The 26,164-nt window shown below is 48.3% G+C and overlaps 1 protein-coding gene across 5 annotated transcripts in view; it reads right to left on the bottom strand.

Moving 5' to 3' along the window:
* Positions 1–26,164, bottom strand: part of ACTN4 (actinin alpha 4) — a 70,444-nt gene that overhangs the window by 43,811 nt on the left and 469 nt on the right. The gene's annotated exons all lie outside the window — the stretch shown is intronic.

Genomic DNA, 26,164 nt, shown 5'->3' with positions numbered 1-26,164 from the left:
GGGAGGGACACTGGTAAGCAAGTTACTGTAGGACAGTGTGATCCGAGGACAGCAGAGGTCAGGCGACACCTGATCCGGCTGTGGAAGAGGAGCACTATTCTGACACGTGGTGACCTGGGAAGAAGGTCATTCCACATAGCGGGAACATCAACAGCAAAAAACCCACAAACATGCAAGAGATGTTTGGGGAACCCCTAAAGGGAAGTGACAGGAGATGGTGTCAACTGGGGTCAGAAGGTAGAGAGGCCCAGGAACTCAGAACTTGTTCTCTGGGTAGCAAAAAGTTTCCTCAGAGTGACTTGGTTAGATACAAGTCTCAGAAAGATAACATTCATGGGGCCACTGAGGTGAAGTAGGAGACTGGAGTGAAGCCAGTTAGGAGGCTGCTGCGGGAGACCTGGACATGGTGTAACAGGGATGATGATGATGGAAGCCAACATCAGCGCACTTCCTGCGCGCCAAGCATGGTGCAAAGGGCACACAGTATTAACCCACTGAAGTCTCGCCACAAGCCTTGGAGACTGGTGTTATCTTCACAGAGTGGTTAAGGCATTTCCCCAAAGTCACACAGCTCAAGGTAGCAAGTGGCCGCACTGCAGTTCACACCCAGGTAGCCTGACCTCAGAATCTATACTTCTAAGCACTCACCACCTGGTCCTGAGTTAGGACAACAGCAGTGGCAAAGGAAAGGAGGAGGGGAAGGATTCTGAGAGATATTTGAGAGAAAGAGATAAGTAAAAATTTGGTGCCCATGACATGGTGAGAAGCCAGAAGATGATTCCAAAGTTTCTGACTTGATGTGGTAATGTTAAACCTGGGTACGCAGAACCTAGGGAGAGAGGCTCGGGAATGAGTTTGGCTTGGGACACACCAAGAGTGAAGTAGGTGCTGTACAATCAGTCAGTCGGTGTGCAGAATCTTACGTCTAAAACTCAGCAAAGAGGTCATTTTTTCCCACATGCATTCGCTCAGTCACTCATTCAAACATTTCCTGAGCTTCCCCTATGGTCAGGCCTGGTGCCGGTGCTGGGGAGATGAAGGGATGGGGGTAGAATAAGATAGAGTTTCTCCATGAAAGACCTCGAGTCTAACAGGGGACAGAGAGACATGCCAGTAGACAACTGCTCCAGAGTGTGAGAAGGAAGTCAGGACTAGAGACCTGGGAGTTGTTCACACTGGCGTGCGACTTAAGGCCAGAAGAAGGTGGGGAGGTAAAATCCTCCTGGGAAAAGGACATGGTGAGTTGCCCACATTTCAGAGGTGGGGAGAGGGAAAGGACTCACAGACAGGATGAGAAGGTGGAGAAGCAGAGAGAAGGTGATGTCAAGGAAGGCAAAGGGGAGGACTCTTTCTTTTCTTAAGACACGCTCAGAAGCATCCAGTATGATGGTGTGTGGTTTCTATCAAAAACACACATATTCATATCTACTAGAGAAACACATGGAAGCATTTATGGGTGATGTCTGGGGCCGTCTTTAAAATAGTCTGAGAGGACAGGGTGTTGGGAGAGGCTGATAAACAAGCTTGGCAAAATGTTGGAACTGTTGATGCTGGGTGATGGGTACACAAGGATTCTCTCTACTTTTGTGTATGTTCGTAAATGTGTGCGTGGGGAGGTGGTTTTTTCAAAGAATCATGCATTGCAGAGAGGTTGAGAAGAGAGGGCAGGGGCCAACACCTGCATCCTCAGCACCTAATACAGCACCTGGCACTTACGAGGTGCCAAGCACATGTTGATTACGCGGTGCTGCGCACACACCCTCAGGGGTGGTAATTAGCCAGTCTCCAGAGATCTTTGAGAGGGCAGGCCCAGGGGAGCTGTCGAGGCTGAGTTTTCGGGAAGTGAGGAGATGGAATCAGTGAGCAGAAGCTTACACATGTTTAAAAAGCACTAAGGCTAATATCCAAGCACATTTTTCCCCCAGGATAGAACCCAGCTGGTGGACCGTCCAGCACCACTGCTTTCCTACAAGACAGAGACAGACTGGATTGCTCAGTGGTAAAAGCTGAGCTTCTCCCCCACCCCACCCCCATTCCCAGCTTCAGATTCCCAAGAAGTTCCCCGTGTTCCCCTCCTCTCATTACCCAGCAAAGGCTGCTGGGCAAATGGGTCCTTTTCAAAGGCATATCAGAGTACACCTTACTATCGTCACACGAACAAGCCATCTCTTTCTTGCTTTTCTCCTCTCCAGCAGAACAAAGTTGCATTTTAATGCAGAAACAGTCTCAGGTTTTGTCTTCCGAACAGAGAGAAGGTCCCAAGGGCCTGGACTTGGAACACACAGTGGCTGGTTCCCCAGCATCGCTCACACCTATGGTGAAGGAGGTGTGGAGGGGCGTGGCGGACACAGCCCAAGGCCAGGCACAACAGCAGAGACAGGGCAGCCATGTCATTCTAGGCCCCAAGGCCTGGAGAGCATCAAGGAGCTATCAAATTCCGCTCAACCACAACATTTAGCCTCTATCTTTCTCGAGATTTTCCAGAGCACTGACTTCTCTGCCAATGCCCCATAAATAACAATGGCCACCAAAGATAGCCCAGACTGCTTCTTTTCCTGGTACCGCACATCTCCAGGCTCAGCTCGGGACACAGAGACCAATGGGCTGCCCCTGAGCACAACATGACAGTGAGCTGGGTTTCAGGAAGGTGGCCAGCCAACTAAACCACAGGGCTGTGTTTCTATGTTTGTAGCTATCCCAAGAAACAAAACACTTTATTGTCTCTTACTATACTAAGCTAATTTGACCTATAGGTAGCAATTTCTGTATAAAAGGGAAAAGTTAAAAAAGGAAAAATTTAAAAAGGTCTCCCTGCATTTAGCCATATGTCTCATTTTGAGGGCAGGGGACTTCTTTTATGCTGTGACCCAGATGCCTAGACCAGTGCCTGGCACACAACGCATGAACACCTAACTTTGTAAGTACGTGCACAAAATGGGATGAATTCTGTCCTAATGTTTCCCCCACTCTCCAGGTGAGTGATGTCTCCCCTCCTCCTTTCCCCACCTGAAAAGCATCCTGTTTGTGTCTCGGAACTGGTGGGCACTGATGCAGAACTCTGCCAGGACAGCTGTCTGGCCCACTGGGTCTGGAAGTGTCCTGAGGGAGGACGTCTTATGACCTTCCAGAGTGCACAGCTTAGCGGATGGCCAGCTTTTAGATGGGACTCAACTGGCCTGCAGAGGTGACCTGGGTCTGGAGAGTGACAATGCCTACTTTCTCAGAGGGACTGAGGGTGGTCAGTCTTTATCCCTAACACCATGCTGTTCCACGGAAGGTACTCAAACCAGTGGGTGAACAGATGAGTGGCATGTCCATTCTACCTGCCTGATTGGCTATTTATCTATTCATTCCATAAATATATATTTATCAGAGTACCTTTATTTGTCAGACATTGTCCCACATGCTAAGGACCCAGCAATGGTCAAAAGAGATTCCGTCTCTACTTTCATGGCCCTCACAGTCTCATGGCAGGGTGGAGAGAGCAAAGGATGGTTAGAGTTAAAAGGAAAAGTGGAGGTGACAGATGTGTGCCTTAGACAGGGACCTCACCTAGGCTGGAGGGGTCAGGCACGACTTGCAGACAAACAGTGGAGTATAAACACAGATCTACAGAATTAGGAAGAGCTGGGTAGGCATTTGGCAAGGGTTCCACAGGTAGGGAAGAGCATAGAGCAGAGAGGCAGCTGGGGAGCCTGGAGTACGCTGATTCACTGGGCAGGGGAGAGAGATGAAGCTGGAGAGGAAAGAACAGATCCCACAGGGCCCAGTGGGCTTCCAGATTAGATTCCAAGGCAAAGGATATTGATGAAGAGTTCGAGCAGGATATTACCTGGCTCCCAGGTGGAGAATGAATCAGAGGGGGCCAGAGGCTGTTGCTCAAGCTTCAGCATCAGTGCTGAGGCCACACTGGTTATGCTCCTGCAAAGGGACAGTGAGGCTGCTTCAGGAAAGCCGGTGGGACCTCAAGGCTTCCTGAGATGAAAAGCTACAACTCGGGCCTTTCCGGGCTCGTCTGTAGTAAAGAACGAAGGGCTGCCTGTTTACCTTCCACATCCGGCCCCAGAGACCCTGCCCTGGTGGAAGGCTTCCCAGAGGGAAGGACACATGTGGAGTTCTGCAGGACACATAATAATACCTCATCTGGCCTCCTGAGAGGCACGGCGGGGCGCACTCTGGCCTACTTGCAGGACACTGCTGTACAAAGCACTCGGCTTTTCCTGGCTTCGTTCTCTCACCCAGGGTCTGCCCCTAAACCACAGGGGCTCCACCCCTACCCTGGGTCTGAGATAACTGGGGATGAGTAAGAGATTGTTGCCTCTTTCTAGGAACCTTACTTCCAGGCCCCCTTAAATGCTTGATGCTTCCATATCTAGCAGCTGAACTTGTTGGATCTCAGGGTCAATCTTCAATGAGCAGCTGGTTTCAAATTAAACATCATAAGGCAGCTCTATTGTTTTAGTTCTTTGGTTGCAGTTTCCTAGTTGAAGAAAGGCTCCCTGGTCCCCTCACTCCCCCAACCCATCACCCCTGTTGGGACTCCAGATTCCACAGGATGAGACCTCAGAAAGACTTCATCCCAACCCAGCAGGCAGAGTAATAATTAAAAGAGCCACCAGGTACTGATCTCTTCAACATGCCAGGCATGCCCCACGCCAGCACCTTACTGAATCCTGACAACCCTGAGATCAATATGTTACTGATCCCCTTTTGTAGATGAGGAAACCGAGGCTTCCTTGTCCAAGGTCCCCCGGGCAGGAAGTACAGGGCCAGGGCCAGGGCCAGCATGTGGGTCTCTCTGGCTTCACAGCCTGCGTTTATAAGAAGCCGAGTCTAGAGCCTCCAATGCAGGAGAGAGCTGGGGAGCACAGGTGGGTCCAGCTCTGGACTCTTCTCGGCCTGGCTGTGCACCACAGGAGCCCCTGCTTCCAGGACCCGTTCTCTCTCTGTTACGTGGCCTCTTGATTGAGCGATGAAGAGTTGGGCCCATCCAGCTGACCTTTCATCACAAAACCCTCGGGTAGCGGCTGAAACCTCTGCCCAGCACCTCATCAGCCAAAGTGCACATGATAGCAAAATGGACTTGAGCCTTGATGGCTGGAGGCCTCTACTGTCAGACAGAAGGAACGTGGCTCGAGATGTTCACAAAGATCCTCCCTCTTGAGAATTCTAGGCTTATTAAAAAGCAACAAAGTTAAGAAAGTGACACCCAAGTCAGGGTGGCCGTACTCTCATCATATGCTTTTCAGACCAGGATTAATTCTTTGGCTGGTTTTAGACCTTCAATTTCAAAAATATCTAGTTTGTGCTTGTCTACAAAGGAATGCAGCTGGGCACCTCCCACCAGCGCACAGAAAACAACTCCTACTGCCATCACCTGTTCTTTGAGGCCAGCCCATATATAGGCATACTGCACCCAGAGGGTTTGGCCAGAGCGCTAAGTCGACTCCCCAGCTCCAAACCACCATTTAGACAGGCTCCACAGACACACTGGTCAGTCAAATGCCTATCTCCAATCTAAGAAGCCACGGTAAAGGTGAAAGGCACAACTCCAGCTGCTGAAGCAGGGCTATCACCACCTCTATCCTCTTGCCATACCCCATCCTGCAGGACCTAAGTGATAGGTGCTTTGATGTCATTGCATGCCTGAAGTCCAAGGATCACCACGAGCCCTTGAATCTTACTACCAGGGGTATAATGTCAGAGAGGAGAGAACCAATCACTCAGCCCTGACATGGGAAAAAACCTAAAAGGAGAAGGTTTGACTCTTGGCTCCGTCACTTATTGGCTGAATGACCTTGGTTGGGCAAGTCACATAACCTCTCAGAACCTCAGTCTCTTCATCTGTAAAGTGGGGATAAAAATACAAGGCTGCTGCGATGATACGCTTAAGGAATATATTTTAAAGTGCTATACGCTTTACCAGCAATAAAAAAGGACATACTTCCATTGTGTTCCACTTGACTGGGAGCCCCATGAGGGCAGGGATGGTTCTGTGTTTCACAGCTATATACCCAGAGCCTAAAACAGTGATTGGCATGAAGTAAATATCTGTGGACTCAATGCTTTCTCGTTCATCCAGGAGAAAATCCAAGGTCCTCACCGGAGGCACATTCTGGCCGCCGTCACCTTTCTGACCTCACCTCACACACCACCCTCCCCAGCAGCCCTGGTCTCATTCCATTTCTCTCCTCCCCATGCTTCTCAGGTCCACCTGCCGGGGCACTCTTCTCCCACGGTGGCCCCTGCTTACCTTCCTGGCCTCACTTCTGTGTTGCCACCCCAGAAAGGGCTCCCCAGTGGCTGCTGCTCAATCTGCAGCAAATTCCCCACTGTGCCCTCTAAAGAGCTCTCCTCTTTTCCTTCATAAAAATGATCACAATTTGGAGCACTACATGTTTGGGGGTTTCCTGTTGTTGATGCTGGTGTTTAGTGCCTATCTTCCCCAGTGGGCTATAAGCTCTGAGAGAGAACAGAAAGGACTATTTCATTCACATCTCTGTACCCAGTACCTTATTTATGGCATGTACTGGATAAATGCTCAGTGAATGCTGAATGGATGGATGACACCATCTTCTTCATCAATCACGCTGGGATCAATTATTGAAAACCAGTGAGAGGGTGTCTCTCCCTTATCAGTCTGTTGCTCTACCTGTCCCTTCCCCTCCATAATTCATTTCCTTCTCCCTCCATACATTCCAAATTCAACTAAAAAGGACATAGGCGGAGGGTATAGCTCAAGTAGTAGAGCGCATGCTTAGCATGCATGAGGTCCTGGGTTCAATCCCCAGCACCTCCTCTAAGAATAAATAAGTAAACCTAATCACTCCCCCCATCAAAAAAATGGGGGGGGGGACACAAATCAAAAAACACACCCGCATGTAACAAACTCCCTTATGTGCCCCATACTGCTGGCAGAGAAGCCCACTTATGAGCACTCCTACTGCTCTGGTCTCTACCTAGCTGTAAACTGCCAATCTGTGGCACGCTGGAAACTTTCTCATCCCAAACCCTGTGGCACAGTGAGAGTCCTGCTGGAATAATTTGATAGGCCAGCCAGGGCAATAAAGAATCCTCCACCCAGCTGTCTTCCTGGGTGGAAAGCCCTTTCCCTTGCAGAGAGAGTTTCCATCCACAGAGAGGCAGTGAGCAATGCAAAGCATTACAACCATTTTTCCTCCAGCTATTTCTAGGCACACAAATAACATCTAAGGATTCAAGGCCAGCTTGAGAAAACAATTGAGCCAGGAAATACTCAAACCAGTGAGGAGGCAACAGAGCCCAAAAAAGTTGAGAGCAATGCCTTTATGGGGAGTTTCCTGGCTTTTCCCTGACAGACAGCTCCAAATGAAAAGTTTGATAAGGATCTTTTTCTGTGGGGCCATTAATCCAGTAAACAGGGGACTTAATTAGAGCATAGAAAAAAAAATTGCATGGATTTTTCAGGGGTAAGTGTCAAATTTTTATTTTTCAAAAGTCAACAGATTTATTGCACACCAAGTATATCCCACTTTTCTGAAATCCATCAACTCTCTCATCAGTAATTAGTGCTGTGTCCTGCTTTTTCCTTCTACACAGATCTTAGAATTGATCTCTTTCACAAAACCTGGACTGCCAATATCTATCAGAATTCAAATTTAGTTGATCAATCCCAAGTAAGTATTTCTATACAACTGCCCCTTGGGTGCAAAATTTGAACTGGTAGTTCATTTTGAAGGTTGGCATTGTTCACCAGGTTATTGTGTGTGCAGAACAGCTGCCTTTGTATGAAAGTTGTTTGGGGCCTTCTAAAACAAAAACAAATGAAAAAAAAACTTTCCACTATTTTTGTTCACAGAAACATGGAGCCAGATCCTAAATACGTATACATGGTGAGAGGAATTTTGAGGAGCCAACTATTTTATCTACGCTAATGGGAAGAATGGAAGAGTCCGGGGATGGAAAACCACAGATAGGGCCCTTTTATTGCCATTCGTTTCAACCACTTTTATCAGAGCTGTCACCAAGGAGCAAAAATGGGTTTTCTCCTTCCCAGTAAGAGGATTAAGCAGCAGCAATCCAGTCAAGAGGAAAGAAGGAACCAAAAGAGAGGCAGACATAGGATCAAGACCATGCAAATATCAGAGGTCATAAATGGGTAGCTCTGGGGAGGCAAATAGGCCCCATTTTGTATGGCCAGCAGGTTTGCGGTGGGTTTTTTTTTTAAAGCTGAATTAATTGCCCCATAAAACATGGGATTTCCAAATTTTTGGAAAATAAAGTCCCAGGCCCTCATTCTCTCCTGGCCACGATTAGCTGAAGCTGAGTAGTAGCTGCCCATGTCTCTACCCAGGGATTTCACTGGTTTTTGTTGCCTGCCCTATGATAACCCAGGACCGCAGCCTCTCAGCTCCAGAAGAAAGCCAGGAGCACTCATATCCATTCCCCTCATAGTGGCCCAAATGACAGGGCCACCCACCTGAGTGACAAGCTACATGCCAGGACAGAGCCAGCCCTGTCCTCTCTACTCCTGAAAGGGGACTGAGGGCAAAACTGCCCTAGCTCAGCTTCCAGCCTCCTTTGACCACCCTCCTCAATCATGCCATCTCCTACACTCCCACAGCCAGCCTGAAATCTCAGGTGGGGGTCAAGGGTGTTATGTGGTACTCAACTCCACTGAGTGGAAACACTAAATTTCCTGGGGAATCTAGGAGACATGCTTTCCAGACACCCTACCCAAATGATGGGGCAGGGAGGTGGGGCAAATGGAGGGGGGGCAAATGGAGGAGAAGGGTATAGTCAGGAAATGTTAGGAACATCAGATATGCCGGCTCTGTGGAGCCCTGCAGGAAGGACCCCCTTCGGTGGCCAACATTTTCCAATTGATGCTGAGAGTGAAGAGCTATTCCCACTAAAGATCAGAAAAGTACTGGAGTTTCCATATATTGAAGGTCAAACCTTGAGAATTCTGGCTGGGCCACAATTACCTCCCCCTCCTTCCCTCCACTCTTGCCTCAAGATACCTAATAAGCCAATGAGCCAAGAGGCGATTTCCAAAGTGTCCCCAACGAACAAAATCCCAGGGCTGCACCCATGGGGTGTCAGCACTGGTACTGTTACCAGCCCTTCAAAAATTGGTGCTAACCTCACCAACTTCCTGAGGCGACACCAGGCTCAGCTTTCTGGCAGTTACCACAAAACTGTGGCTCTAAGTGCACAGGGCAGCTCCGGAACCAAGCAGCAGCTCCAGCAATCCAAGGGCAGCCATCTCCCCAGGCAATGGTTGTAGCTTCTGCCACCACCCCCACCAGCTCCTCCCCAGCTGCCTCATATACACATCCCCTCTAAGTTAAAAACAGCAGGTCTGCAGCTTCCAGACTAGGCCCCTGTCCGTTCACTCCAGCCTAGAATGGACCGCCTAAGCTTTTCCCACATAGAAATTCTTAAGACATCATTGATGTGGGACACCTGCAAACTCTAGTTTCCTTGGCCAAGAGATGCATCTCTTTTGCCTACATCTATCATCTCTTTCCAGCAACATGTCCCAAGCCAGGATAGCTGGATCCAAGAAAAGCTGGATCCCAAGGTGACTCCTCAGTCCTGGGGAACCTATGAAACCACCACACCAAAAACCAAACACTCAGGACTCACCTGGAGGTCGATTTATGAGAGGTGGCCTGAACATCTGAACTCCCAGACACATAAGGCATGCTGGGAAGATCCTTTCTGAACGCAGGAAGGCAATGACAACGGGCCTATTTAGGTTAGACTGCAAACTCATTTAACCTACTGTCCACCCTTTCAGAATGTAGCTGCTATGAGGACAGCAGCTAGGTTAGTTTTCTTTCTTGCTCTGTCTCTAAAGCTAACACTGTCAATGTCTGGGGAAATGTCAGTTGAGTTTAAAAAAAAAAAAAAAAAGAATACTAACAGATCACAGGATGTGAACCACAGGAAACTTACATGGCCCTCTCTTATTCAATCCTCATACTTCCTCCTAAAGTTGTTAGGATGTTTTTTAAGGAGGAGAGGGTACAGGAGGGGCACTAAACTGTATCCTGATCCTGCATTAGCATTTCAAAGGTTTCAGCAAGAAACCGAACTGTGCAAAGCATGAAACAGGACACTGTATTACAACTCCTTCTGAGTAGATCACCCGTGGGTTATTTAGAATTCTAAGGAACAGGCACCTCAAAAGACATAACCCTCCTTAGCCAGGCCTGGATCTCCTTATGACTGCCTTCTGCCATATAAATAGTAAGCCAGCTTGCATATTTTGCATTAATGTCTTCATGCAGGGCTGGCTTGAGTTTATTTTTGTTGCTTTCATTTTAAGACTGTGTTTATGCCTCTCTGTTAGACTTTCAGCCAGAAGAAAAATGACAAGACACAAAGCTTGTCCTTATTTTCAGAGGTGCTCCAGATGCTTCCTGGAGGCCATGGGAAGATTAGCAGCACATAGGTACCAACCCTCTGGCAATGGGTGGTTTTCCAAAATGGTTTTTGTGGAAGAAGCAGATACATTAAACCAGTCCTGTGTCTCCATTTCCACACTTCTTAACAATGGAGACTCTGGTCCTCAGAAAAGCAGCAGCAAGCACTTACCCAGTGCTTAACTCAGCACCCTGCCTTGTGGGCCACAAATCCCAGACTGTAACAGCCAGTTACCCAAGAAAGCACTAAACGAGGAATGGCTCAGAAAAGGCTGTCTCTGAAAAAGCAGCAGCATTTTGAGGAGCAAAAATAGTAAGAGAATTTTTTTTTAACTTGGAGAAACAAGGAAAGTTGAACCTAGCTAAGAATATTTCAAAGACCCCCAATTGTGATTTGTCTCCTGCCCAGATTTTCAATTGACTTGCCTCTTCCAGAGACAGCCACACACACACACACACACACACACACACACACACACACACACACACACACACACACACACACACACACACATCTAATCCCACCAACCCTCCTCCCCCAAGGCCAGGCTTGGTGGTGACAGCTATGAACAATGACATCACCCCAGGTTTGCCTCTTTGGCAGGGTCACCAATATTGTTTGGAGTGAATTTCCTGTAAAGGCTCTTAAGGCAGGAAACTAGTCCTGTGCCTTGAGTCCCCCGCCTGTTCTAAGCCATCCTGTCAAGTTGAAACAAAGGCTTTTTGTGTTTTTCCTTTAAAAAAAAAAACAGAAAAAAACCCTTCCCTGCACTTTTAATGAGCACCTTAATTACAGCTAAAGAATTAGATATATTTACGGATGACCTCATGCCTGCTGATAATTAGCAATTTGAAAGACCTGGCACATCCTTAGACCTGGTTCCTTCCCCTTCATCCCCTCCCCGAAGCGTTCAGGTTAATTACTAAGCTTGACCTTCCAAAACAAAGTAGGTCTGGCCCAGTCAGCCCTCCTCCTCCAGGGCTCCCCAACAGAGAGAGGGGCCTGTCCCTTCTCCTCCTCCAAGGAGAGAGTGGAGAATGGAAACTGTGTCGTCAGAGAGGGTTGATTTGCCTGCGATAATGATGTAGGAGGGGTGACAGGTTTCGGAGGAAGGGGCACTCTAAGTGTCGACAAGTTTTAATTAACGCCAGGGCTAATTTAACCCTGGCACAGTGGAGGGGAAGAACACTGCTCATCTCAGAGGCAGAAAGGGTTGGGATCTGCAGAGTCCCGGCTGCAGTGGTGGGCAGAGGGAGGTGTCTCCGAGGGGACTCCTGGCGTGTTTCATGTCCTTCCGGCATGCGAACCCCAAGTGGGGGTGCAGCTGATTCGGGCTGTTACTCTCCAAGCACTTTTGTGTGTTGAGAGGGGTGTTAACTGGCTGATGTGGAAAGCGCAAACCAGGTGGCCCTCCTGCAGGGTTCCGCCTGCTGCCAACAATGGGCAGCTCCTGAAAATGGCTGCCCCCACCCCCCATCCCCTCCAGTCAGTTGTCGCTCCCGTTGTAACATTTTCCAAATTTGTGGCGGGCCTGCGCCCTGTTAGGGGAGAGGCTGGGAGGCGGACATTCTCCTCATTCTTTTGCCTTATTAGGTTGTGGATTTGATTGCTTTTCGGGGGGATAGGGGCTAAGCTGAGGAATGGCATCAGGAAGTGACCTCAGGAAGGGGGGTGCGGGGCAGGAGGAAGGCGGAAAAGAGGATGGAGCCGCAGGCGTGAGAAGCACCAGGGAAGGAGGCATGGCTTCCCTCGGACCCCTAGAAGGTCCCATATTCTGGGCCAGCAGCTGGGCACAGGCTCCTGCACACCTCCAGGCCCTGTCTGCCTGCATTTCTGGGCAGTTATTTTGGGGGTTATCAGTGGGAAGCTGCTCTTTCTACATCATTACCAGTCGAAAGGAGGCCGCCTGACTCGAGGCTGTGGGTTGTTTCTAACTTGAGTTGATAAGGTTTTTTTCTTTCTTTCGTTTTCCTTTGGAGGAAAGGGGACAGGGAAGGAAGGGGACAAGGAAACCTGGGGAAGAGCACCTTGGCTGACCTCAACTTAGTAACAAGCTGAGCTACTCACGAAAAAGCCTTGCTGGCACTGCCTGTGCCTCATCCAGACACAAAACTGTTCAGGGCTTGCAACTCGGAAGCAAGAAGCCCCGTCCCGGGTAATGAGGCCCAGATGGACCCAGAGGCTGGGGAGAGGGCTTCGTCATGTCACTTGCAGCTCAAGTTTGGGCTGCCACTTGGCAGTGGATGCTGCTTTGAAGTGGCTGGCTGGGTTTAGGGTTCAGAGCTCCCTAGGGGAGGACTTTAGGAAAGGGGTATACATTTTGGTTTTCCACTGAGCTGCACGTTTCAGTGGACCCTTTCAACTCCTTTAAAGAGGAGACGCAAGCTGCAGACCCCACTTGGATGTAGGACCATGAGCTGCTGAAGAATTTTCAGAAGCTACATTTATCGAACACTAACAATGTGCCAGGGGTTTCATACACACTATTTCATCTTAGAATCATCCTGTGAGGTAGGACAATGGCCCTTTTCAAAGGAGGACACTGAGGTTTAACTCCTGTCACTTGCCCACAGTCACACAGCCAGTAGGTGAAGGAGATGGGTGTGGAACCCAGTTCTGTCTCCCTGTAAAGGCTGTGCTCTGACCCTCCTCCCACCCAACACCTCTCACTACCTCCTGGTTCTGTCGCCAGAACCAAGCTTGCAGACCAGGAGCACCCTCCCACTGGAGCTTCAGTGCTCTCAACACCCCCTCCTGGCTTGCAGCTGCTTGAGCCAGGAGACAGCCTGGATCCCAGTGACATCTGAGCCGCCTCCTATCGTCTGGTGGGTAGGCTGGGTGCTATCGGCTAACCCACCAGTGGCTGAGCAAGCATCTCCTCCCAGAGCCTGGGTTCATGCAACCAACTTTCTGACCCTGAATGTTCTGCAAAACTTCTCCCCCAGAAACCTCTCCCAAAGTGTGGGTAGAGCAATGCATTCCCCAACTACAATTAATGAGCCCCAGGTTCTCTTCTTGAAGAATGTCCACCTCCCTAATATCTCTGCCTTTCAAAAGGGGGGAAAGAGGAGTGTCTTAAGGACTTCCAGGCAGGCCTGCCTGGAAGCCGTAACAAGCTGGGAAAGAAAACAGAAACTGACTCTGCTAACATCCTGCAGCACTCTCTTCCTAATAGTACAAGCAGTGCTTCAGTGCCCAAGCTATAGAGACCAGCTCGCCATCCTTACTAACACCACCAAATCCTTCCATGGCAATCCTACTGATCCCAGGCGGTATAAGAGATGAAGGCCAGGTTCTACTGGATGATTTCAGCCACTACTTGCATGAGCTGTGCTATGTCATGGCTCTCAAGCATCATCTGAGGCGAGAAAAAGACCAACCTGAAACCACATAAAGAAAGAGGCATGGGCCGGCTACCCCAACCTTATCTCACAGTGGGGCCAGAGTGCAACTCAAGTAGTGTCAATTTTGGGAAAGCAAATCACGGGTACTGCAGTATCTGAGTCACACACTTGGCCATGAGCATCTGAATGAGGTGGGTTTTTTTAAACACACTGGAGTATTTCCTGGGATGGGAACTCTTAAGTTCCACAAGCCAACTCTAAGACATTTATTTAAAGAAAAGAATAGCACCTGGAAGCTGAGCTTGGCAAGCAAGAATAAACTCTGAAGGCAGAACACTTCGAGGCAACCCTCATTCCAGGGACAGCACGTTAACTGTGGCATAGCAAACCAGCCGGCCTGCCAGGCGTTGACCCCATTCATTTCTGTAATCTCAACACAGAACAGCCATTCCCAGCTTTGAGTGTCATCTGGACTAGAAGGTGGTGGCAAGTATCAGAGACCCAGAGGGGCCGCGGCACCAGGCTTGAAGAGACCCTCGGACATAAGAAAGGGGGTCTCTCTCCCCTCTTTTCCTGTGCTCATTCTGGAGGGACCATGAGCAAGCTGAAAGCAAATGCCTCAGAAGGATTAGTCAGAGCAGACGCCCACCTGGGGAGGGGTCTGGCCTGCCCCCCACAGCCACAAAAGCCACAGGCCTGTGAATGGGTACGGACTGCAGACCTGGAGTCCTGCTATTCAGAGGCTCTAAGGCATGACTAAGATATACCGAACATGGTGCCTCAAATGTGAAACTCCCCAAAGACAAAGCTCACTGGGGAAAGGAACTGGTAGGACTGTTCATGAGAAGCAGCTAAGGAACACTGTTCAAACTGCACATACGGGATCCCCTAATACTTGCCCCCAGAAACCTGCCCGCAGCCACACTCACCTCCTTTATGAAAGTTTCCATGACTGACCCCACCTGCCCTTATTCACCCCTTTCCTCTCCTGGGACACGGCTAGAGTGCTGTGGGCTTGTCCGTGTGCCGCTTAGTGTCCTCCTGAGGTCTCATGTGGCTTTGCTCTCGCCCCACCTACACCACGAGCTCCCTGAGAGCACGGGCCAGGTCTCCGGTTTCTCTCATCCCCTCAAAGGCTCGGTGTGGAGCTCCACTCTGCAGAGGGGCCCAGCACGAGGGCTGTCGTCTGGCCCTGGCGGTCATGTTTCCACCTGAGTGCTGGACTCCAGGGCCCATGAAGCCCCAACTCATGTTACACTAGATGCTGGTTGGCTGTAAAAAGCAGACCCACTTTGGTCAGCGGCCCCTAATTCTGCTACCCAAGTGATGACTGCTGAAGTCTCTCAAGAGACCTTCCAAGTTTTTACAGCATGATGGAAAGAGACAGCTCCCTGCCCCAAGAAAGCCTCTTCTATCTGCAGGAACAGCTTGGAGCAGGTACAGCTCAGCATAAATGCGTAATAAGCCACCCACCATGGAAACTTACAGCTGTTTCCCAAACGTGGGGTAGGACTCAATATGATCACATTTTCCACTCACCATAGCCTTTCTTCCCGCTTTTGAATTGGTTTTATAAAGGGGAAGTTTTATTTTTATATTTAAAGGGATAAGGATAAAAACACACACACTTATCTTTCCTCCTATACAGCTCCTTAAAAGATTTAACAAGTTCACATGGGTATGCTGCCAGGAAAATGGAAACCTCACCATCTTCTTTCCAGTTGAAGCAGCTGGGCTGGCCGTGCCATCACAGGACACTTTCATACTCATTTGCTCCTTTATATTCTGTCAAAAGGGATGATTTTTGCTGCCGAATTGCACTAGAGCAGGGAAGAGAGAACCCCAGCCCATATTCACAATGGACACTTTATGATCCGTGAACTTAGCTTCTTGTCGGCTGCCATGTGTACAGAGTCAGGAGTGTCCACTGATAGCCCCAAGCCCTGTCACTGTTCCTCCCTCCCTGAGTAAAAGCCATACAACTAGTTTGACAAGGTGTGCATTCCCATGGGGAGACATGGGTCAAATGAAATCTACCATGTTCCTGGACTGGCTTCCAGTGGGGGACAGAAAGCTGAAAGCTTCAGGATGAATCATCCTGTACGTCTGTCTCTCTGAACTAGAACCACCCTAGCTACAGCCCCATCTGACCAAAGGAAACAAGGGGGAAACACTGAGTAAATGGAAGAGAGATTTACAGAGAAAAGAGAGGCCCTAGAAGAGCCAGTTTAAAAATCAGACTTCCTGACTCCCCACTTCAAAGAGGGAGACACAACATTTTACCAAAGATGCTTTGTAAATCAAGCGGCCTTTTGATGGGATAGAAGGGAGATGGAATTTGTTCATGGGGTACAAGTTAAGCTAAGAGAGACACTCTATGAGTACACAGTGCCATAAAATTCCGGATTCAAAAGTCACCAATGCTTTAATCAAATGCAGGTGTCTATTGCAGCAGGGATCACAGAGATAATTGAAGCCTTTGTTTGGTTTAATGTTCCACAGTCCTGGGATTCCCACTTTAGAAGTCAGTTCTGGTTTGGCCTGTCCAGGGGGCCTGAGAGGAAAGGGTGGCGGGGCCGGGGTTCTGGAAGCATGAGGTTCCTGGCCTACTAGAGTCTAAGAGGGACTGAATTTGCAGACTGTGGGCCTCATCACCACTTCCAACAAAAAATCTCTAAGAGATCTGGCTGTGCCCATCTTTTCTATGTGCCAGGCTCTGACCACTCTGGCCTTCCTGCTCCTCAGGGCCTCCATGCTTTTGTTCCCTCTCCTTGGAAAAGCCTCCCCCCAGTGTTCTCTTCTGCTTCTTTTTTCTCATCTCTCAGGTAGAGCTAAAATGTCATGTCTTCAGAGATCTTCCTCTCAATCTAAAGTGTCTTCACTGCCCTCCTCCCCTCACTGACCCCTCCCCGGCCATTCCCAATCACTAGACTGTAGTGTAGTCTAGATATAAGAGTGCAGGCATGAAAGTCGGACCTTCTAGGTCTGGCACTGTCACCTGGGCAAGTGGCTTAAACTTCGATAGATCCATTTCTGCACCTGTCCTGTAAAGGTAACAACACCTAACTCACAAGATTACATGAGTCAGTCTGTGCAAAGCTCTTAGAATAGTGTCCAGCACAGAGTCATATGGTAGCTATTATTACTATTTAGTTTGTAGCACAAAATCCCATCTGAAATGACCTTGTTTTCTTTACATGCTTGCTCTCTGTCTCCCCCATCAGCCTGTGAGTGGATCAAGAACATATAGAGATGAGATGGAAGAGGGTTTGTATTTAGTCATTTGACTGCCTTAGTGCACACTTGCCAATCCCAGAGTGGTGAGCCAGCTCCCCAAAGACCCTCAACTGCCCACACTCTGACATAACTGAACCCACAAAGTCTGACCAGCTACTCAGAAGTCTCATGTCTAAACTATGCTTGGAATGTTCAATAGGAACATGCACTTATTTTTAGGCAAGAAAGTTGTCTCCTAAGCTAACCCTGTGGCCCTGGAGCAGGCCGTATTTGGCAAGGTCTGCTTTGTGGTTGTTTATTAAAGAGGCCTAGAACTTTCTCAAGTCTAAGGTAGCTGTGGAGAGAACTCAATGCACTATGAGTCTCCTATTTTTATGGCCAGAGCTTGTTCCCTCTGAATCTTCGGGGTGTTTCTGTGCCGTGGGCAGAAGCCAAGTGCCACTCCCTGACCTCGTGCAGCTTTGGGCCATGATCCATCGACCAATCATCCCTAAAATGGTTCACTGTTCTCATAGGACTGAATTCTCCTCTGTGACTTGGCCCTGAGTCTGTGAGTCAGTGAGTTAATGAAAACTACAAAAGGAGAGGGAAAATTCGCTTCACAAAATGGTTAAGAAGGTTCCCCAGCCCCAACTGGTCCAGGTATTTCCTCTCTCTACCAGTGTTGGCTGATTACAGGCCTGACATCTCTGAGAAAGATATCTTGATACAAACCTTTCTGTTTTACAGAACGTCAAATCCTACCAGACTTGGCAGCATAGCTCCAATAATCCAAAAACAAAACAAAAAACAAAAAACACTCCAAAACTGCCTGACAATCCTGGTGATGTTTACCATCTGGATACCTTCCAGGACTGGTTAGCAGACAGCCTCTAAGAAGGGTTGATTCATCAGACCGTCCTTGAACTAGCATGGCAAGCCGGCTGCTTCCAGACATTTTGAATTTTGAAACTGAGTTTATTTCATAGGCCAGAACTGGAAGATCTTATCAGCCTATAAAATTAAAATAAAAAAATAGTGACTCTTCCAAAGACAATCCATGCCAGCAACAGTCAAAGAAGCATTTAATATTTTCATCAGACACAGAGTTTACTGCAAAGATATTCATTTCCTTAAAGAAAAGAGTGGGGAGGAATAGGGAGAAAATAGTTTATTTACTGTCAGAGTTGGAATAGGAAGGATGTGGATTTAAAAAAAAATGTTATCACGGAATGAACTGTGCTTGGGACTTGCTGGAAACTTTAGAGTTCTTTTTAATGTGTCCGTGTTTGTGAAAGCAGGCAAAAGATGCAGGCACTTTCTGCCCTGCTATTAAGAAGTCACATAGCTGAGATTCCAACTCTAAATGCCTAGAGAAAAAGCACATGTCCCAGCCACAAAGCCAGCAGCAGCTTTCATGGTCTACTCCTTTTTCTTCTTCCTCTCTCATGCGCAAATACACACCCTTCATCTATAAAATGGACTGGCCCAACTCCCGCACCAGGAAACAGAGGCCCCTCTTTCCCCCTATGGCCACCATACATGTGAGACCGGCTGGCTGCATCATATTTCTGCCCAGTAGCCCAACATCTCACCATTGTTGCTGCCTCCTGGACAGAGGCGCACCCCAGAATAGTAAGCAACTCAGTTTCCACAACAATATCAACTAAATAGCTTTTACTCACACCCCAATTTAGACTAATCACAGAGCACTAATGTGTTGACCGTTACACATGCGCATACCAAGGCCAGCACTGAGCCCTTGGCGCTTGGTAAAGGAAGGCCTGTCTTTTCAATAGCGCAAGCTGAAGACCCACAAACCCTCCTGGCATGATACCCCCTTGAGCAACCTCCCAGCGTGGCTGGTGGTTGAATCACTTTCAAGCTTCCTCCTGTGATGTTTCTCCTAACTTCAAACTGGCCTTCTCTGCCATTGAAATGAAGTATGTATTAAAAAAAGAAAGAAAGGAGAAAAGAAGAGATGCATTTATCTGATTTCCTGCCGTGCCCCCATTCTGGATGGCTGCTAATTAAGACATTCTTGGAGCTGGAATCAGAGTCATTACTGGTCAGGAGGTATGATACGGAAACTCTTTATCTTGGGCTCTTTGGAGGTTAAAAAACCAAATGTGTTCCCTTTGCACATGGAGAATGAGGAGGAAGGCAGACTGCCTGCCTGCCTTCCGTGCTGCCTCCATCCACCTAGACTGTGGCTTCCGCCCACTTTCAACAGCCCTCAGGGAGGGGAAAAAGATGAAAAGAAACCCACTAGAAAGCCAATGACAGACATCACTCAGCCCCACACCTTTGGGGGGAAAACTTTAAAAAGCATAAAACAAACCACAATGTTTTCTTTATTCCTGCCCAAAGCTGAAGACACAAATGCTATTGTATTGCTGATGTTCTAGCATCCCGTTCAATCCTTTCAACACCACCGATATTTCCAGAGATGACTTCATTGTATTCCAAGCGGTAGTAACTGCCACTTCCAAATACTTCTGCCCCATGTCTATAGTTCTACTCGGAGACAAAGAACCTGTTCTCTCAGATATTTACAGGAAAACATTTAAATAAGCCTTTCTTAACTAGGCAGGAGGGCACTGTTTTCCTTTCAGAATCTAGGGTGCAGATACCCTAGCCTGGGTAGCAGTGAGATTTATTCACAGGACCAGCCAAACTTTAAGTGTATGTGTGTAAGAAAGCTGGAGCCTTAAAAAGAAAAAGCAAAGTGAGGAGCAAGGGATAAATCCATTTGCAACATGGCCCTGGTTTCTTTAAAAAAAAAAAAAAAAAAGGAACCCTAACATTTGAAGGTGAAGTTAAATATCCAGTGCCAGTCATGAGTGACCTGTTCAAGGGTAGTATGGTGGGTCGCTGGACATGCAGGACGGGCTGTGTGTTCCTGGGTAAGTCACTCTGTCCTGCCACTTGTGGACTGTTCCCAGGGTCAGGTGAGATAAAGTGTGACATGCACACATGGGAGCTTTTTAGGGTTATCCACACTCTATTAAACCTTGAATGACAGCGAGAAGGTTATTCCCCTTGATTCTCTTGTAAACCTTCTGATCACTTCAAGGAGAAAGTCTCTGCTTAGTACTCTGAATCTTAAGCACCTCACCAACACTTAACTAGTCTCTTTTTAACAAAGGGATCAGCCCTCAGTCCCAGAGCCCTCAGCAGAAACAGTATCTAGTTAGAACTTAACACTGTTTTGTTTACAGTCTATTTACTTTTGCAGTTTATGGCCAGGGAAGCTGGGCTTTTCCATTTGCAATACTGATAAGTTTCCCCTTTAAAACTTAACAAAGGCAAATTGAGTTAAAAGAATATTATTAAGTATATAAAAGCAAAAGTAGGTAAGGAAAAATCACAAATGACTGAAGTTTAGGAAGCATGGAGACAAGCACGGGCTGGGGTGGGGGGTGGCTGCTCTGGCTGGGGAACCACTGTCCCATCTGGAAACACAGGATGGTCCCTCACTCTTTGGGGAGATGGGGCTCATCCCATCCCAGGAAGGCAGAAGCCAGCACAGAAACAGGTGGCAAATAGCAAATCCCAAGAAAGCTCAATCAACTGCCTTTTAGATACCACCTCAACAAATTACATCTAAGAAAAAGGCCACTGGCCTCTTCTGGAGTAACCGCTACTCGGACTAAAGAGAAGGCAACCAAGTTACACCAGCCTATGTTTAAAGACTTTCCATGGACATTCCAAGTTAATACATCTGTTGTTTATGAGGGAAAGGGGGAGTAGGGGAGGACAGGAAAGAACAACACAACCAAAAAAGGCACAACACCAGAACAAATGTCTCAGGGATTTTTATAATCCCAGGGAGACCGCTACTTGGATAAAACTTCCCAAGCACTGATGTAAGGACCTTATTGCCAGTGGAACGTATGTAGAGATTTCACTTTTTGCAAGAGGCAGGCTCCTTCTCCTCCCAGCCAGTCAGTTAATTTTTCCTCCCAATAAGGTCACTCTTTAAACAGAGACTGGAATTTTAAATGATTCTGTTTCTCTTGACTCACTGAACCTTACAGTGCCTGATACCTGGGTTACTGACTAACACGTAATTCATAAACCTTCCTGAAGAAGAGCAACAGTGTTACTTGTGCCACTTGCAGACACTTTATAACAAATGCTGGCGTCTAGACGGCCAACACTGTAAAACTAAGTTTCCTTATAACTGTGCCCGATGCTTTGATGTTTCAAAGTTTAGCCTCATCGGAAAGGAGACTGATCTTGAGCTCTCAACTACCCGTGACATAAAGACTTCTTTCAAACCTCCCTGGATGACAGGATTTGTATCTGCTCAAGTAGAAGCTTCCGTCCACCTTTTAGTAGGTCAGCGTTTCAGTTACCACTGCCATTGAATTACCAACTTGCTATCACTTGCCTCCTATTTCCATGAAAAAGGGGAGAAGGGAGACTTAAACAAGGTAACGTGAGTGCTTTTGTTACTCTGTAAAAATACATAAATAAAGGCAACGGAAGAGAACTGACTGTGACTGATGAGACCTTAGACATCACTAAGTGAAGGAAATAAGGATAAAGCTGGGGGGACCATTGATCTAGAAATGTACTAAATGCCTGGGAAGAGATACACATGTTGATAATTCAGCCATTCGAAAACTTGAATGAGCAAGTGATACTAGAGCAAACAGCTGTTTGTTAATCATTTTTGCCTTTTCCATCCTCTTCATCCCTTCCCCCACAAAAAAAAATATGAGCAAGGGAATCCTTTTTTTTTTTCCTTTTCTTTTCTTTTTAAAGAACAATCCTAAGATCTGGTCAAAGGCTTGTACACACACTATAAATCAATATGGCAAAAACCTAAAGTGTTCATCTCAACAGTCTCAGAAATTCCTTGAGCTTTCCCAAATCTGTCCCTTTTTGGCTTCATTCTCTTTGCTGTCATCTGCTAGATAGCACTGCCAGATAACTTGTACTACTCACACAGTTAACTTTGAAAAAGGGCGCTGTCTAGCCAACGTCGGCTGTGACTGGAGTATGTGTTTAAAAGGCAGAACTCCCTAACCGAGAGGCTTGAGACTGGAATCCAGACTTGTCCCTGTTTCCCCTGACATCTGATTAACAGGACATTTTGAGAGTGCAAGCCTACATTTTAACTGACCTCCCTGGCTTCATCTCAGGAGTTTAACAGCATCATCAGCACCTGGATATTAAAATCCCACCCTAATTTCCTAGGTTGTTTTCCTCCAATACTGTCACCAAACTTTTCCCACAAGGCAGCCCACTGGGGGCCAGGCAACCGGCTGCCATTAAATGAAACCATTTAGCACCAGTTCCAACTGGAGAGTGAGTCAGCTCCCTGCTGCCACAGCGGCCTCCTTGTTGGTCTCAGGGAGAGTGTTTCAAAAGGCAGAGGGCAATCCTGGGCCCACACCCCAGAGCACATAGGATTAGATGAAGCAGCAGGCGCCACTCCATGGCACCGACCAGATTTCAGCCCTCAGCTGAATGAATGTAAGCGGCTACAAGGGGCACTGTACTCCCAGGCCATTCTCCCACACCTCACCTCTTCTGCAGTCATCAGAAAAGCCGTGTTCTCACATGTTCTTAAAACAGGGGCATGGGGACAGGGGCGCCAGCAGCCGAGTAGCTTCCCCTACCCCTCTCCCAAGAGGGCAAATAGTACACCAGCCCCCCTCACATATTTAGTCTTTAGTTCTAGATGACAATTGAGTTTGGGTTTTTTTGTTTTTTGTTTCTGGTAAGTAACATTCAGTTTTAAAAACTGCTAAGGATCTGCTAGTCTTTGCCAGGACCTAAGAGGCAAGCAATTAGAGCAATGGAACAAAATAACAGATGGCTACTTTGAGGCCTCTATCATCAGCCTTTAAAAAAGAAAAGAAAAAAAAAAACCCTACTTGGAGAAAAACAAAACACCATCAGAACTTTCAAATAATTAACTAAAAACTAACAGAGCCCAAGCCAAAGGTTGGGGTCTAAACAGGCCGTGCAAGCAGTGACGTTTCAATGAACACGCAAGCTAAGCAAAGGAGGCAAAAGAGCAAAATTCCTCTTGCTGTAATGAGAAGTTTCGAAGCAGCTGTCAAGTGACATCACCTGTTCAGGAGAGCAGAGGGTGGCAAGGCTACCCAGGCCCCTTTCAGAAACTGGGAGAGGGAACTATGGCCCAGAGCTATAATTGCTCAAGAATCTGCTCAAAGACCTCACCAGACCTTCCCCCACCTGCCCCAGGAGAATACTTGGAGGCTTCCCATATCAGAACTGTTGCATAACCTACTTATCAGGTAATGCCTACATTACAAGGGTCCCTAGAAGGTGACCTGAGAAGGGCTTCAGGTAGAAGTGAAAACCACTGGGATTCACACATACCCTCTGACTTGGGCCAAACGCTTAATTCTTACAATTCAATGCCACACGCTTTAAGGGCCTACAGCTGTCCTGAGCAGATTTTTAGATGAGAGTATACACAGGACACTCACAGGATGGCCACTCTCCCTGTGACCAGTGTCTCAGCCCTGAAGAGGCAAGAAGGGCAATCTGTTGTTCACTAAAGCGACACTACAGCACAGAAAAACCCCAGCCAGCCTGTCTGGGGGGATGGGGGTGGGGGGGTTCCTCTTAGAAGGAAGAGAACAGCACAAACTTGTGTATATATTCCTTTCCATTTACTCCTCCCATTTCATAAAGGATCCCTACGCCTCAATAAGAAGGTGCACAGCAGTGAAGTGCTATTCCCCCCAAAGCACGGCTATGTGTACCCTGCATTCCCGCAGCAGTACACAGCAGGACATGCTAGCGCAGCCGGTACTGGAGGGGCTGTGAGCCACCCTTTTCCTCCAACTTGCCGGGTCCTTGAGGAAGGGAGGAGGGAGGATAACACACAGCAGCGAGGCCTAGGGGTTCCTGTGAGTTCGGGTTCCCGCCCAGGCCTGAGCGGTGGGTGCCCCGGCCTCACCCACTGTGCAAGGGAGACTCTAACCACGAAGGAGCACACACCCTAACTCCCAGGAGGGAAAGGAACTGAGCGAGCAAAGGGAGTCACTCTGGGAGGGGTAAGAGACAGGAAGGGAGGGAAAAGGAAGGGGCCCCACTCCCACCACCAGAGTTAAAAGGCTCCGAGGCTCATTCTTCCCAAACACCTGGAGCTGGAGAAGACAGATCCCAGACATTCGTAAAAACAACCCCTCGGCCCCCTGTTCCCCTCCGAGCTTTCCAAGTCTCTTGGCAACTCTTTTCCCACTGGCACTGCCTCTGGCAATAAATTATTGTTGAGACTGCAAACTTGGTCTCTCCCCTCAAAAAGAATTTTTATGTCAGATTATCTCAACCTGCCCACCCTGAGGTAGGTGGGGCAACAGATAAGGGCACCATCACCAACCCACCACCGCCCCCGCCCCCCAACTACTGATGAGGAAATTCTAGCAGAGGTTGGTAATTTACCCAAGGTTATGCCAGGCCCCACCCCAGGCTGCCTGGAACAGCTGCTGCTTTCACCCTTTCCCCTCTGGACTGGGCTGCCTGCACGGAGCCCCCAGCACCGACTCACACCCTCAAGAGGCTTCCAGCCGCACCCACCACTCAAACCCCTTGCTGGATCAGCCCCCAGGTTCCCGAAATACTTGGAGGCTTCCCACCAAAGCTATCCTCCTGAAGTCCCAACACCATACACATCCATCTTTGCAGAATCACAGAAGGGAGCCCTTCGACCCCTCCTCTTTTCACAGATGACAGAACTGCACTGAGACCAAGGGTCTGGCCCAAGGCCACAGAGCTGGTGACTAACAAATCTAGGGAGAAAATCCAGATTTCCAGGACATATTAAAAGCCTCTAACTGCAACCACCTCCCATCCTCTTCACACACGACACTTTTAAACAGCCCCCTCCCAACACACACACACCCACTCAACACCCTCCTTTCTTTAGCTCTTCCTGCACACACTCAAACCCTCTCTCCTACCAGCTTGGAGCTCCCTGCTCTCAGCCCCTTAGATTATATACACGTACACACATACATCGACTTCTCTGGGCCTCCCACTCCTTTTGATCTCCCTTTCCCCACTGTGGGTTCCCCCCTAAATTGCTTCCACATCCCAACGTGCCACCTGAGAACAGACCTTGCTTTAGAAAAAGCTCTACACCCCCACCACCAAAAGACACAATTCTTCTGGACACTCTCGCCGCTTCCTCCCAAAACATATTCCCCCTTCACAACACATACACACTCTCCACTCCTGGGACTGCATCTCCAGAGGCCCCCACCCCCACCCCCACATTCCTTTCTCAGTCTATCCATCACACACTCCCTTTCTAATGAGACTTTCATTTGCCCACACTAACCTCCCTCCCATTAGCCGCCATTCCACTCATTCTCACCCACCGTTTTCACCTTTTCCAGGCCACCTTTGCCTCAGGCTCCTCCAACCCACTGCTGAGCTTTTTCGACGTTCCATCCATTCTTCAGAACCCCTCCTCAAAACCATCCAAATACTCTCTGCATCCCCCTTCAGCTCTGGCCTCATCAATTCCCTTTATTCCACCTCTCTCCCAATCTCCTCCTCTTCCCTTTAGAACAGGGCCCCCCAAATAAATCTCACCCCCTTCAAAACTTCTTATTCACAGGTTCCCTACCTTCTCCCTTCAGACCCCGAGTCCCAGTCCTCCTTAGCAGCCCTCCCCATCCTCACACCCCGAGCCCCAGGTCTTCTCACGCCCACTTCCTTCCTTAGCCCCTCTCCTCCTTTCGTCTTCCCAGTCTCTCTAAACCTCCCACTACTCTTCAGACTCCACAATACCTTCCTCAGCACCCCTACTCCATCTCCAGACTTCCAGAATCTTCATCCCCTTTAGAAATACCCAACTTGGGGCTGCCACAATTCCTATCCCCCTCAGAGGATTCTGCAACCGAAATAACCCCCTCCATGCTCGAGCTTACTCTTCAGACTCCCCCGTTCCTAATTCTATCCGGACCCACAAATTTCAGAATCTCGCGTTTCTCTCTCAGCACTCCCAACCCATCCTGACCCTTCCATCCCGCCTCAGACCCAATTCCATTTTAGAGTCTCCAATCATCTCGCCGGTTTCCCCCCAATTCCACGCCCAGACCTTCCAATTCCTTCATCGGGCTCCCAGATTCCTTGTTTTAGATTTCCATAGTCCCGACTCGGCCGCCAATTATTTTTTCAGACTCCCAATTCCT

Source organism: Camelus dromedarius, chromosome 9 (assembly GCF_036321535.1).
Source record: "Camelus dromedarius isolate mCamDro1 chromosome 9, mCamDro1.pat, whole genome shotgun sequence".
In the NCBI taxonomy this organism is placed as follows: Eukaryota; Metazoa; Chordata; class Mammalia; order Artiodactyla; family Camelidae; genus Camelus; species Camelus dromedarius.
This window is presented reverse-complemented; position numbering and strand designations above follow the sequence as displayed.